The following is a 14,866-nucleotide window of genomic DNA, read 5'->3' on the forward strand; positions in this document are numbered from 1 at the left end:
ATATTCTATAAATATAAGTTGTGACTAGATATGTATTTTTTGGCTATGAATAGATACTAGAATATACAATTTGTGTACTTTTCTACTGCCATGTCCTTCTGTGCGTATTCATTGTACGGAATCTGTTTGAAGGATACACAATGGATGTAAGATATCTATCTATATGTGTCCACTCGATCGAATTGAATTAGATTAAACTGTCACTTATATACGCAAACCATGCTATGCACTTGAAATCTATATTGTTGATTTTTAGCGACTATCTTCGTATAAATATCAACATCATGTCTACACACTGGGATTATGAAAAGAAAAAATACAGCCAACAATTTGACCAAAGAGTTTCATACTGTACGATAATTTGGTATATTTAGAATATAACAACAGATCAACACAGCTTATTGGATTATCATTAACTTGATCGGTATCAGTTGGCCTTTCTAAAACAACCTAGTTCAAAAGATTGGCAGCCAAGTAGTTACAAATAATTAAGTGGGGATTTGGGGCGTAAGAAAAATAATAAAGAGCATTGCTCAAACCGTAAATGATATATTTTTAAATCTTTGTTCCTGAGACTCCTGAAGTTAATAGTAATTATGGTTTTTTTTATAAGCAGCTGGAATTGGTTGTGCACTGTAACAGAAAATATTGTCTAATTGATACATAGGTTAAAATATATTTTAAGTTTTCAGGAAATTTTTTGTGGCGGATTTTACAGAAGAGAGAAGAATTAGACCAAAATAAGCCTGATCAAAAACAAAACAAAACGTACAAAAAAGACAAAATAATGTCTAACATTCCATAAATCAATGGATTATGAGCATAATTTTGCCTTTCAAAATGAAATTTTATTTAATTCTGCCAAAAAAAATATTTGGTTGAGGACTTGTTTACGGTTAATTTCCTTACCAAAATTTTATATTTTGTAGAAATGGAGGGAACCAATATTGTAAAAATAAGATATACTTGCTCGGACTTCTCTTATACTGAGTTTTACTGTACGTATTGTGTGCGTTTGTTTTTTCTTCATTGGCTAGAGGTATAGGGGGAGGGTTGAGATCTCAAAAAACATGTTTAACCCCGCCGCATTTTTGCGCCTGTCCCACGTCAGGAGCCTCTGGCCTTTGTAAGTCTTGTGTCATTATTTATTTTAGTTTCCTGTGTATAACTGGAGTTTAGTATGACGTCCATTATCACTGAACTAGTATACATATTTGTTTAGGGGCCAGCTGAAGAACACCTTCGGGTGCGGGAGTTTCTCGCTACATTGAAGACCCATTGGTGGCCTTCGGCTGTTGTCTGCTCTATGGTCGGGTTGTTGTCTCTTTGACACATTCCCCGTTTCCATTCTCAATTTTATTGCTAATGAGACAACTGTTCACTAAGGACAAAATGTCGTAGGACTTAGCAACTATAGGTCACCGTAATGCTTTCAACAATGTGAAAAACCCACGTCGCATTTCAAGCTATAAATGGTGTCAAAAACATTTGCAATGTAAATATGAAAAAATAAATGTATATTTTTACTTTAATGAATTGACTACAGCTTTTTGCGCAACATCATTTTTATTGCATTTTATATTTCCTTATTTCAAATTCTGTTCCGATCCCAATAACCATATCAATTTCTGCAATAATAACATACTATTCATGACCATAACCATATACAATACAGAGATGTGATATGATTGCCAATGAGACAACTATTCACCAGAGACCAAATGACGTAGATGTTAGCAACTAGGATATTGTTCATATTGGTATTTATAAGTCTACAATATTTAGATTCTGAAAATGTTATGTACATTGTGTAAGGTGTCTTCGGGGACCGATTTAAATTCTTGGATATTCTGTTATCTGTATCTTAGTCAAATACCAGGAATCGTAGAAGAAAATAGGATAATTATCATCAGATTGGGTAATCTCAAGTAATGTTTATTATTTAACCGATTGTCGGAAAATCCATAAAATGACATTATAGATTTTATCGCGTTAGTGAAACGAGATATATATACTAATATCCTTTAACATTGATCATACAATGTGATTTTTTATCGAAAAAAAATAATGTTAAAAGTTTTCGTGAGGCATCGATGAAGTAAAAGAGAGGCGAAATATACCAGAGGGACATTCAAACTCATAAGTTGAAAATAAACTGACAACGCCATGGCTTAAATAAAAAAAAGACCAACAGACAAACAAAAGCTCTACATGTGGCATTCGTCGTGTTGCTCAAGTTAGTACCAACCTGGTAATAAGTCTAATTCGGTAGGTCACATTCAGGAAAAGGGGGACGGGATTATAGTTACGACATTAGGGACATATCTGCTAGCATCTGTGAAACGGATATTCCATAACGATCAAACAACTCGTGATGGCGTCCATAAAACTTACGAAGGGATGATTTCAACTTCACCATTTGGAACTCTTGGTTTTATAGCTTCCTTGTGAACAACAACCCTCTATCAAGGAAATCATGATAAAGTAAGGGTGTTCAGAATTTTATAAGAGGTATAGACAGGAAAATTATTTGATAGTCCATGTTTTATGGTAGCAAGTATTATATTCACTGCAGTGTATCTTTATGCCTGTGTACTAATTGTTCCTGTCAACCTTTTATTGATGATCACCTATCACTCAATAATCCACATCTAAATAAGTGCTTGAATCTCATATATCCAAGTGAACTTGAGATTAAGGATACTACCGAAACTAGTATGTCTGCCCCATATCTCTTCCACGATATTGACACTAATGGACGACTTGAAACGAGAGTTTATGACAAACGTGATGATTTTTAATTTTCAACTGTTGACATTCAAATTCTCAGCAGCTGCATACGGTCTGCTCCATTAATACAGTGGGAAATCTAGTGACAAAATATTACCTCCCCTGTAAACACCGAAAACTAGATCTTCTCAATGTTTCTCCCATTTTAGCAAGGACGCTATCAATTATGGATTCACGGGAAAACGTTTTAGTAAATAGTAAAAATAGAAATAAGTTGAAATAAAAACAAAACTTCCATTTAACTTCCTTAAGTAGCAAACAACGAGTACAGCAGGCTTTAGAAGCTTGATGTAAAATTGGTTTAAAATGTAGCTATGCGAATCAATTCCTGGAGTACCAACTATAATCTATTTTTCTACTGGTTGTATACCTCTCGGGAACATGATAATTATCCGTATATATATATAGCTAGATCAGAGAAAGTCGGGGAAAAAATTCTAAAGGAATCGATTGATATGCACCACAGATTGGCACTTTTGAAATTAAGTTACTAAGCAAATTTAAACAGACCTTATCTCGATGTAAACATCGAATTGAAAAGATCGAGAAGACCGCAAATACATGTACAAAAATCGAGACAACCTTTTCTTAAAATTGTATAAATAATAGTAGAAAGATACCTACTTTACAAGAAAAGATATCTTTAATTTCTTAACCTGCACAGACAGACTTTAAAATTTTTATATTCACAAATTCTCTATTGAATGTACATGTGACAAGAGCAGACCGGTGTGCTCGATAACTTAGGTGTGAAAAATAAGTATATTTTGGAAAATTGTAAAATGCTAAGGACTTTGTGGAACACTCCGAAAATTGGTGACCCGAAAGATCTTTAGATTTTGTATGTACATGATTGTTTCCATGTTTTATTTATCAATATATGCAGCAAAGATTGGTATTTTTATTAAATTTCAATTTTTCAAGCTTCTAATGCAATTTCTGGATAAACACTGAACATAAAACATCGTGTGTTTGCATGTATATTTCTAATAACACAGTTTTACAAATAATTTCTTTAAAATGTACAATCATTATTTAGAAATAACCTTTGATCAGTATCGTCACCGGCATTGTTTTATTATTGACTTTCTCGACTCTATCATAAGAAGAGTGGATTTTCTTTTGTTTTCGTTCACTAGATTTCCCACTGTGATAGATTTTACATATTTATGAATTTATCAAAGGTGGCCGAACACGTGTTTGTGCTTACTACATGTAACAATACATGTAGGTGTGTATGTTAAGGTGTTTTTGATTGACTGGTGGCGTAAGGACAAAATAATAAATATAAGATATTTTTGTTTGTCGATTGGTTGAATTAAGGCCGCAATGCAGAATATTAATAATAATAGAATATTGGTATGTTATAAGCACGAAATTAAATTTCGCGCGAAACCTTTTTCTTGTTAAATGTTTTTAATTATATTGGTTACTAGTTATTCGAAGCTCTACACTCGTTCAGCAAAGTTCGTTAAGAAGTAAATCTTCAAATGCATGTAAACCTTTGTAGACTATACGCTAATATTATCTTTTATCTTTGTAGCTTGCATTTCTGTAAATATAGACAATGCAATTTCCCATAGGAACTCCCTTTACCGCTAAAACTGTGCCACTTTTACTATGAAGATTCGTTAAAAATGATATCCTAGAATGGAAAGTTGATATGCACTACTATTTTATTCAAAGGTCAAAACATAGGGCTGTGCGACATATTTTCAACATTTATATGTCCCGAACTTCTAAGAGTATAAACTTATACATAATTTCTGTACTACCCCTACCTTCACTTTAGGTGACCCTCAGAATTCAAAATTCCCTGCAACCATGTGTAAATATACTGGTCACATTCCCAAGTTATGTCTCTATGAGATGAAACATATCTGGGAACCAGTACGTAAACAAACAAAATATCTAGGAATTATATATCTCCCCAAAAGAGGCCTGGTTTGTGAAACAGTTCTGTAGTTACAAAGTACAACCTATACTAACATTTATTCAAATAGAAAAATCTTGAAAACACTTTTTTTCTAAACAATAGTTATTTATCAAAATGTTAGCCCAAAACAAATCACTGCATATACTGTAACTTTTCTTTTACAGTACATTTTATAACCCCTAACCCTGTTTCAATTTTTAAAGAATTTGAAAACAAGACTTCAACTATTGTCAGCTTAACCTATGTGCATGTTTTCTGACATGTAATGTCTAGAACCTGTTTGAAACTGTTCTGATAACAAATTGAAAGCGTTTCAGAATACTATAAATGTAAAGTTTAGTAGTTATTAATTCCAAAATTCAAGATCATATAAAGTATCCAATCCTGCATCTGTCTCCAGTCCACATCTTACTGTATGCCTATTTATCAATAAAAGTTTACAGCTTCTGCCTCAAATGGTCATTTTAGAAATCTTGTCACAAAAATATCATCTCTCACCATATATCTAACATAATTTACCTGATATATGAACAAGTGTCTAAACAGAGCCATATATGCATAAGTTGTATATGTGAAATTACCAGTCTGATGTTGAAAAGGATGATTTCAACTTCACCCCTTGGAACTCTTCTTTTAATAGTTTCCTTGCAAGTAATAGTAAAAGTTCAATGATAAGTTAATATTGATATTTAAAGACTTTCGAACAAAAAGGGATTTGAACAGCCCTTTGTGTGAGGAGGTCTTTTAATGTCAATATTAACTTAATCATTGAACTTTTACTGACTTACAAAACGTCAAAAAAATAAGGAAAGTAAACAAAAAACCACTTGCAGAAGCCTAATTCCCCTGAATTGGACGAGTCTGAATATATTCAACTTAAATGATAGTTAAACAGTACTCAGACTGATATATACAAATAACAGTTACATAATTGCATTTGAAACGGACCGATTAAATGGCAGTACATCATTTAATTATTTATTTATTATAATTTTTTTAGCATTAAAATAACACCATAGAATAGTTTTATAAAATTAAGGGGTGAATTTATATTTTTGAATTCCAACTTTTCAAAACAACGATTTTTTATTTTATGAATAAGTAAATCAAAACCCTATACAGACCTTATTTACAACTGATTAATGAATGGTCTGCACAAAAACTTCTTGTAATATATATTTGATGTGTTTAATCTGTCAGTAATCATGAAATAGATTCGTAAAGACCAGACCATATGAAAACAGTAAGTAAACTTCGAACAATTAGTTATTTACAGCTCTTCTATAAAAGCATGCAAAGCAAACCTTTGATCAACTTGCTTGCTATGTTTGCTTGGATGTTTACAAACAATTGGTAGGCGGAGTTTCAGTCTGTTTTATATATACTGGGATTTGATTGGACAATAAAGATTGACATGCAATGAAGTTAATGTTTATTGTCCAATCAAATTCCATTATATAGTTACAGACTGAAACAGACTACCTACCTTTTGTTTACAAACATCCAAACAAACATAGCAAGCAAGTTGATCAAAGGTTTGCTTTACATGCTTTTATTGAAGAGCTGTAAACAGCTTGTTTCACAACTTCTAATCGAACAGACCTAGATGCACAAGGTCCTTCACAATATTCAGGTAAATATTCATTTTGGTTATGATTCTGTAATTTTCCTACACTACATTACATGCAAATTCAAAATAATTAGTGTTGTCTGTTCAGTCCAATTAATTAATAAATCTTGTTTTGTTTGGTTTTTTAAAATAAAAAAAACTATGCCTGTAAACTTCAATGAATAAAATCGTATTAAATAGCCTAAATGTAACATCTTTAGCATCAAGTTATGTAGGTTTGAGTGGCTCGATTAAAACGTGTATAGATGAGATAATTTCGCAAGGTTGATCATCATTCTTAAATTGACATACAATGTATTATATGAAAACAAACACTTTTATTTTAGTCGTTCGTCATTCCCTTTCAACGTCTAAACGAAGCATAAACAGCTTGAAAAAAAACTTTCAACTTTCTTAGTTTTATAATCGCCTGACATAATCATATATTATAAATCGTAATAAAACGGTAGATAAGAACCATAGTAAAGAAATATTTGAAAAAAAAATTATAAGTGTTCAGTTATGTAGTAAAAAAATAACCCCCCCCAAAACATAAACAAACATTTTTGCACTATTATTGAGTGATTTAAATGGAAATTTTACATTATAGCATTCTACAAGATCTTGATTTCGTGTACTATGTACATTGAATAATTTATGAAGTTGATTGATTGTTGTTTGCTTTACGCCCAGTGGCAAATATTTCATGCATGTTTATGACGAGAACACATAAATTTTAAATACAATAGTAGGTCTTGCAACAGGAGGTCGACAGTGCGGTTGGACGTGAAACTTGAAATACCACTGGAAAATGAGGGTATATTGAATAAGGACAAACATTTAGCCTTGCAACAGCAAGACCCCTCAAATAATTGGCGCAAGAGTTTTTAATTTGCAGAGAGCATTGATCCTTGAAATCTACTCTGAAGTCGTCTGTGAAACTGTATTGTTTATTGTACTTGAGTTTTTGGTATGGTATTCTATAATACCGCTCTCCTGGTTGGTCTCGTGGGAGTGTGTTCGCCTCGAGAGCGGGAGGTCGTTGGTTCGTCCGACCGGGTTAAACAAAGACGTTAAATTTGGTATTTCCCCTTTCAACGCTAAACAAGCGGCATTTATGAGTGAAAGCACAGACTGGTCGGCTCGGAGTCGGAAATGTGTCCGGGTAGGGTGAATTTTCTTCCTGCGAACGGTCAGCTTGTGAACTTACACGTTAAAAATCCGGCTCAGCGTGTCGGTCTAGTACAAAGCAGGGTTTATATATATATTATATTTACATGTGTTCGTCCTGAATATGCATTTAATTTTCCGCTGGACGTTATCCATTATCATCATTTAATTTACCGTTACAGTGAAGTGTTTGTCTTCTACTGGTTTATGTTACACCTTCTTAAATTCCAATGATCAAAATTAAAAAAGGGCAGGTGATATTTCTCAACCAAATACTTGTGCCTGTTGGGATATCTTTGACAGTAATTAATATTAAATCAATTGTGGCTGTTGGGATATCTTTGACGGTAAATATTTTTAAATTAACTCCGTATTGTTTTGACATTGGGCGGTTTTGAGCTTTTTGTTATACATGAGCATCTTTCTAATTACAAAATACTGTATGTTGACTCTTAATGTTTGATTTGTCTGTGTCGTTGGGTTGATGTCGCATTAATCAGGGACAGTCTATGTAGTTAGTATAGAAAGTCCCTGCATTAATGTATACCTTTATTTCCTTTTATTCAAAACCAAAGGATCGACTTGGGTAAAGAAATATTGACATATCTGGACTTCTTCCGTCCGACAGTATACCCTTGCTAAAGGGGTGCGTCCGTTTGGCTATTCGAATGTATAAATACGTAAATAACAAAACCGATCAGTAAGACAATATCTTAAGAATAAATGAAACGGACAAAATAAGTTGAATACTTATATAAGTTGTTGCCAACATTTGTTTTTTACCCATTTTTGCTTTTGTGACAACTATACCAGATATAAAAAAAAAGTTGACACAGCAAATTTTGTCACATAGACGAGACTGCCGTCGTTGTACGCTTCAATATATGAGTTATAGACACTCAATGAAGATTTTTTTTTCTGTTCACTCCCCTCCTCCTAGTTTGGCTGGATAGGATAGGATAAAATGTAACCCCTGGTGTGGACTACGTTATTTAATGTTAAAAAAATAAAAGCAAAGAGAAAAATGAGGAAAGAAATGCTAAAACAAACTTACGCTTAAAAAATCAAATTTAAATAAAAATCAAATATATAAAATTGGAAAACTGTTTGAGATAATTATCAACTGAAGACTTATGGTTATACATCACTATCACCCCCAGTTTTTGGTGGGTTCGTGTTGCTTAGTCTTTAGTTTTCTATGTTGTGTCATCTGTACTATTATTTGTCTATTTGTCTTTTTATTTTTGGTCATGGCGTTGTCAGTTTGTTTTCGATCTATGAGTTTGACTGTCCCTCTGGTATGAACTTTCGTCCCTCTTTTAATGAAGCTGATTAATTGATTGCTTCCTTAATGTCCAGTGGCAAATATGTCATGCATATTCACGACGAGATGCAAATTGGATCGACCTGAAGCAATTGATAACAATTTAAGAGTGACACTTTAATAAGATAGAGCGTTGGCTACAGGTAAAACGTATGCCGTACTAGAATAAAGTTGAACCATGATCAAAATCGGAAGTTAAGCTATTACCCCCTCTTTTTTCTTTACGGTAGACGAAATGCCAAAAAAAAACGACATGCATTCACAACCAATAACGGCCACTATAAGTAGATGAGATATGGACTTATTTTGTAAATAAATTCCTATTGCAGCCAACATTTCCCGGTTTCGGACAGGTTTGCGTTTCGACTCAAACACCGTCTGATTATTGACCGCAGATTATAAATCAATCAAAAGGACTTTAATTACCTGAAATTGTAAATTATGGTATTTCGCTGGCTGTTTTTCACGATCCTATTTTGGACCCCCTGATTCTAATAGGGCGTGTCTAATTAGTCATGCCCGATTAACTTTTAGTAAATTGAACCTCAACTTAAAGACCTACACCGGATTAATAAGTTCGAGGTACAATAAGTAAACAAAAGAGATCCTTTATGAAATGAGATCGTCCCAGGTATCTTAGATAATATATTTTGCGTTGAATAACAATGAAAAACGCACGAACAGGTTTGTAAGCAGAATAACCCTCTATCAAGGAAATCATGATAGGAAATGCAAGCTCTGGAAAATCGTTTCTATTGGAAGATATATACTCCATATGTAGTTGTTGCTGAACTTTTGCAACATAGAAATGGACAGTTCACAACTGGGAAGCTGAAATCATTTCTTTTGTCGTAAAGTTTTATTCTCAACGTACACTCGTTGTCAATTTCTAGATGTAAGTCAAGATATTAGGCAGACTTAACTGTATATGTTGTATCCGTTATGTCGATGGGATAGATGCGATTAACAGTCCAGAAACTTTGGATTATCGTATAGCGGGTTTTTTACGCGGATGTCAAATTTCGATATTTGGGGGGCAACAAAGTACATGAAACATTTTGGCGGTTTTTATTTTGGCGGATTCATAATTCCCAATAAAATATTTTGGCGGATACTGAAATGCTTGCAGTTACAAGTTCACAGGAAGAAAACATTGAAACATTTGTTTGCTGTAGTTCTCTTAAAATACAAGAAATTAAAAGAAATATTAATAGTAAAAATAATACATTGGTAAATGGAAACAATATTTGAGTTAAAATACATGTGTTGAATTGTCAAATATTTACAGATACGTCTGTAATTTACTTGTGTCGTGACATATTTTGATAGCGGAAGGTCTTCAAGATAATCATCCAAGGCGCCACAAATACCTGTTTGACGGAATCCACTACGGACAATATCCAGAATTTTCTTTAAAATCAACTTTCCGCGAAAAAAACCCGCTATACGGTATTTTGTGAACACATCATCTATATAGCGGAACGTAAAGTTAAAGGTAACGATAGCTTATTTTCATTTTTCCTTAGAAGCTCCAGTATGAAGTCATCCTCATATGAATAATATATCAAGTCGGCAAGAAGAGGAGCACAGTTGGTTCCCTTAGGAATGCCAACAGAGTTATAAGGAAAAACGACTGAAATGGGCTACTTACGTTTAACGGTCACCAGAACGATAGGGTTGACAGATTTGTCTGTGTCTCAACTCACAAGCGACATGTTTTCGCAGTCTTAAATCTTGAGATACTACAGCAGTGGTTAGATCTGTAATTTTACCGATTGTGTTATATTCCTGATTATGATATTTTGATCGAGTGAAGATATGCAAGGCAGGGGATTCGTATGCACATAATTATATAAGGAGAAATTCATCTTGACTCGCCGGTCTCACTCCTTTTGACTTCATGCGATTCCCTCAGTTTTTGTTTTTCCCAGATTTTGTTGATGAAAACAAATCTTGACAATGTATCTTTTGGTTGAACGTTTATTTGTCGGTGGAGTTTGGTGATGTGACTGATTAGGACTAATACAATTTGTAATTCCTGTTACCTTGTCTTATGTATTATCTAGCATTATTTTTTTTTTCTTCAAACAAATGTTTACCTTCATATTTAAAAGGATGATTAACAGGTAGAATAAACTGCCCCCCCCCCCCTCCCCCCCGCCAATTTTATATGGTGGGATACAAAGCAAAAATCAAGACAGAAATGTTAGACAAAGGCGTGTGTCCCAGGCAAGGGGATTTTTTTCCAGTGGCCTTTTACCATACGATATGAGCTTTGGTCATTGTTGAAGGCCGTATTGCGACCTGTAGGCGGTACCAATTGTGTCATTTGGTGTTTTACTGATAGTTGTCTCATCGATAATAATACCACATATCTCCATATTGTTAAATGGTGCCTTAAAAGGAAAATTACGTTTGCTGATCTATGAAATCTACCATCTATGTTTTGATTATTTTCATTATATTTTAATTCGCCAAGCTCAAACGAATATAAATAATTTAATAAATAAAACAACACATACATAGGATAAGTGTGCCTACAGGTGTAGCAGCCTTTAATATTAATTACATTCAATATTCTTCAAACTAAAGTCCTTCACTATAAATTCAGGCAAGCACTACCAATTCAATCATATAATAGTATACAATCAAAATCTATCTACAGAGGAGGAAACATACATATTAATATAATTTAATATATTTTTATACCCACATCAATAATAATCAACTCAAAAATGGGTGGGTGGATGGGTAAACTTTAAAATGAACTGCTGCTACGTAAACTATAGGCAAACTTCAAATAACTTTAATTTCTCAAACGAACCCCTTAAGTAATACTTAATCATGTTTTCACGAATCTCATGAGCTGCATATACCCGAAAAAGTCACATTGCGGGTGTATGCCATCCAATCATAACTAACATACACACAAACCATGTGCTTAGTATAAACACAAGCACGTGTTTATAGTAAACAATCACTTGACCGTTACTACATCATGTGACCAATAACTTTAATAAATATATTAACTATGATGATATTTATTGAAAGATTATAAATCACAGCTTTAACAAAATAATAAAAGAATTGAATATAAGAATGCAAAGTCAGAACTATAAAACTAACTCATCGTTACATGTGACTGCAGACTTTGCAAAAGACTTTCACCAAATATAAATCATGAGCAATCCAATTTCTCGGCTCTATAACGATATCAAGTTTATTTTCAACTGAGTTTAAATCAAGTAATCATTATCATTGGACAACATATAATTCTTAAAGCATTAAAAGACATAAAACAACACTATTTAATTAACACAAAACTTAACATTTTACATTCACAGAAAAAAACCCAATTTGATTGACATTTCTAGAAACATTATTTTATTAAATTGATTATGTACTGCAATGTCAATTTAGCTTCATGTATCCTTAATAAACTTGACGATGAAACTGTGTAAATCACAAATCTGATAAAAGATCTGTCAAATCGATTCAAAGATAGCAAACAAAGCAGCCATGATGTGAGACAAACCAAATGAATGTCTTATTCAGCACCACTAGTGAACTCGTGCATAGATCACTAGGTCATTTGACCAAATAGACCTTTCAATTAAGATAGCTAAATAGCCATTTCAACAGTTATCAAACCGACAACCTACAGCAAAATACCATCATTAAAAAAATAAAATATCATATTCCAACTTCCTGGCAATATAAATTTGTCTCTTTGACGGATGGGAATATTGATGTTATATTCAGATAACTTGTGTAAATAAGAGCAGCAATGAAAATATAGAACTAATACAAGGTCATAAAGAAACAATCCCACTTTGCCAGCTCAGTAATTTATTACATACCTTTCTTAAATTGTTCGTTTATAAATTTAGAATTTATTAAAAAAAACTAAGAATTCAACTAACTCAAACAAAGTTGACTTTAGATGGATTTGGCTATTATTTTAGGTCCTTTTGAACATATGGCTCATCAACTGTTTCCGTTCTTACACGTCAGTGGTTTTCAAATATTCTGCTTTGTTCCTGATGACGGTAAATCCAGAAAATCGCTTCGGACACTTTCATTTGTTTGCCCATTAGTATTAGGATTTCTGACACGTTTTGTATATAAATTCTTCTGTGATATTTCAGTGGTAACTTGTTTGAGTTTAAAAAGTTCTCCACCATTTATTGTAATGTATTGTGGTATACAGTAAAACTTTTTTCTTTAGACATAGTCATTTTAGTACATTTCTATTTTTTCTATAAATACTTTATAAATAATCATAATATCATATAAAATCGTATTGAAGTAAAGATGTTACACACGCTGTGTCGTGAAATTTTCGGAGAAAATCCGTTATCAATTCTTTTAATAAAATTTAAATGTGAAAATGTAAATGAGAGACAGCGTGGTTACTGTTTTTGATACTTTTTGTTATTTTATACCTTTAGATTTATTTTAATACAAGTTTTTGGAGGTGTTGGATGATTATAAAGAATGGTAACTTACATTTGATAATTTTGTTTCTTTTAAGCTCTTGTCGTGAAACTTTATTTACAAATTTGACCCCAATTTAACTACCCATGACCTTTTCATTTGTAAACATTACAATTATACTTATTATACTTATATATATCTTCTTATAGTTTCACATAAAAAAAGAAAACAACCATTAAACATTTAAAATTACTACCATTGTACAAAAGCTTTGTTAACATCTATAAACATGTACAGATAAGATAGGATATATGATGTTCATCGAAGTATAAATTATCTAAAAATATTTTTTTTTTTTCTAGTATACATGTACCCCCCTTTTTCTTGACCAGTCGAATTTTATGCTTCACTTACATCAAGACTTGCATACATACATAACTTGCATACCTACATGCATGCATACATACAAACACACACACATACATATATACATACATATGCATACACTCATACATACAGTTTTATACATACACACATATATAGACATATACAGAAACAAGCATCCACATACATGTATACATGCATTTGCATACATACACACTTATACATACATATATGCTTACTAATACACTTGAAACATTGCCAACAAATACACAATATATTAACATATTAATACATGCCTTCTGCTTTTCAAGAAACTGCTTTTTCCAAAAGTTAAATTTTATTTTATTTCAAGATCTCTAACACCTTTTTTAACATTCTGTTTATTTCCATATTGGCCGTACAATGTAATTCAACTGTACTTTTGATATCATATTGGAAATTTTTCAATATGTCTATTTTTTTTTGGCCTTATTATTGGATATATAATGTGATTTATAGACTGAGAAAAACATTAAACTCAGCAAGTGATTAAGTCCAAAATAAGCATCATCATGAATCTTGTATCCTATTACTAGACAGTGTAGGCTTATTCTACTAATTACGCTCCTCGGCTCTTCGAGGATGTAACTATAGCATTTATTTCCCGGTGTACAACGAGGCATCTCATTTAAAAAAGGGTCAAAATCCTTGACCTATGGGTATGACGTAGCTATACCTAGCTATAAATAATGTGGCTATTACCTGTGCCAATTATTATTTTTCGAGTAGCGAGGTGTCTAACTCGTTATAATCTGTGACGACGTCCAGAATTTTAAGACTTTGTAAAACTGAGAACGTTACACAATATCACACACCTATACCCCCCCCTCCAAAAAAAAAAAAATTTGACCCCCAAAAAATTACCCTCATTTCAAGTAAAAGAGCCCTAAATTTTCATAAAAAAAAAAGCAAAAAAAAACGCAAAAACACCAAAATTTTCTTACTCCCAAAAAATTTTTTTTTTTACTTTGGAAAAAAACGTTATTAAAAACACCCAAAAAACAACAAAAAAATTCCAAAAAAAAAAATTAATAAAAAAACCGGGAGAACAGGCGAAGAAAGAATTCTGTGGGATTTAAGAGAAAAAAAAAATTAAGTGTTTTTCCTTAAAAAATGGAAACAAACGAGCGGAGCGAGATACACTCCGAATTACCAAAATATCCACATTGTGTTATTA

The sequence above is a fragment of the Mytilus californianus genome, unplaced genomic scaffold (genome assembly GCF_021869535.1).
Source record: "Mytilus californianus isolate M0D057914Y unplaced genomic scaffold, xbMytCali1.0.p SCAF_3, whole genome shotgun sequence".
In the NCBI taxonomy this organism is placed as follows: Eukaryota; Metazoa; Mollusca; class Bivalvia; order Mytilida; family Mytilidae; genus Mytilus; species Mytilus californianus.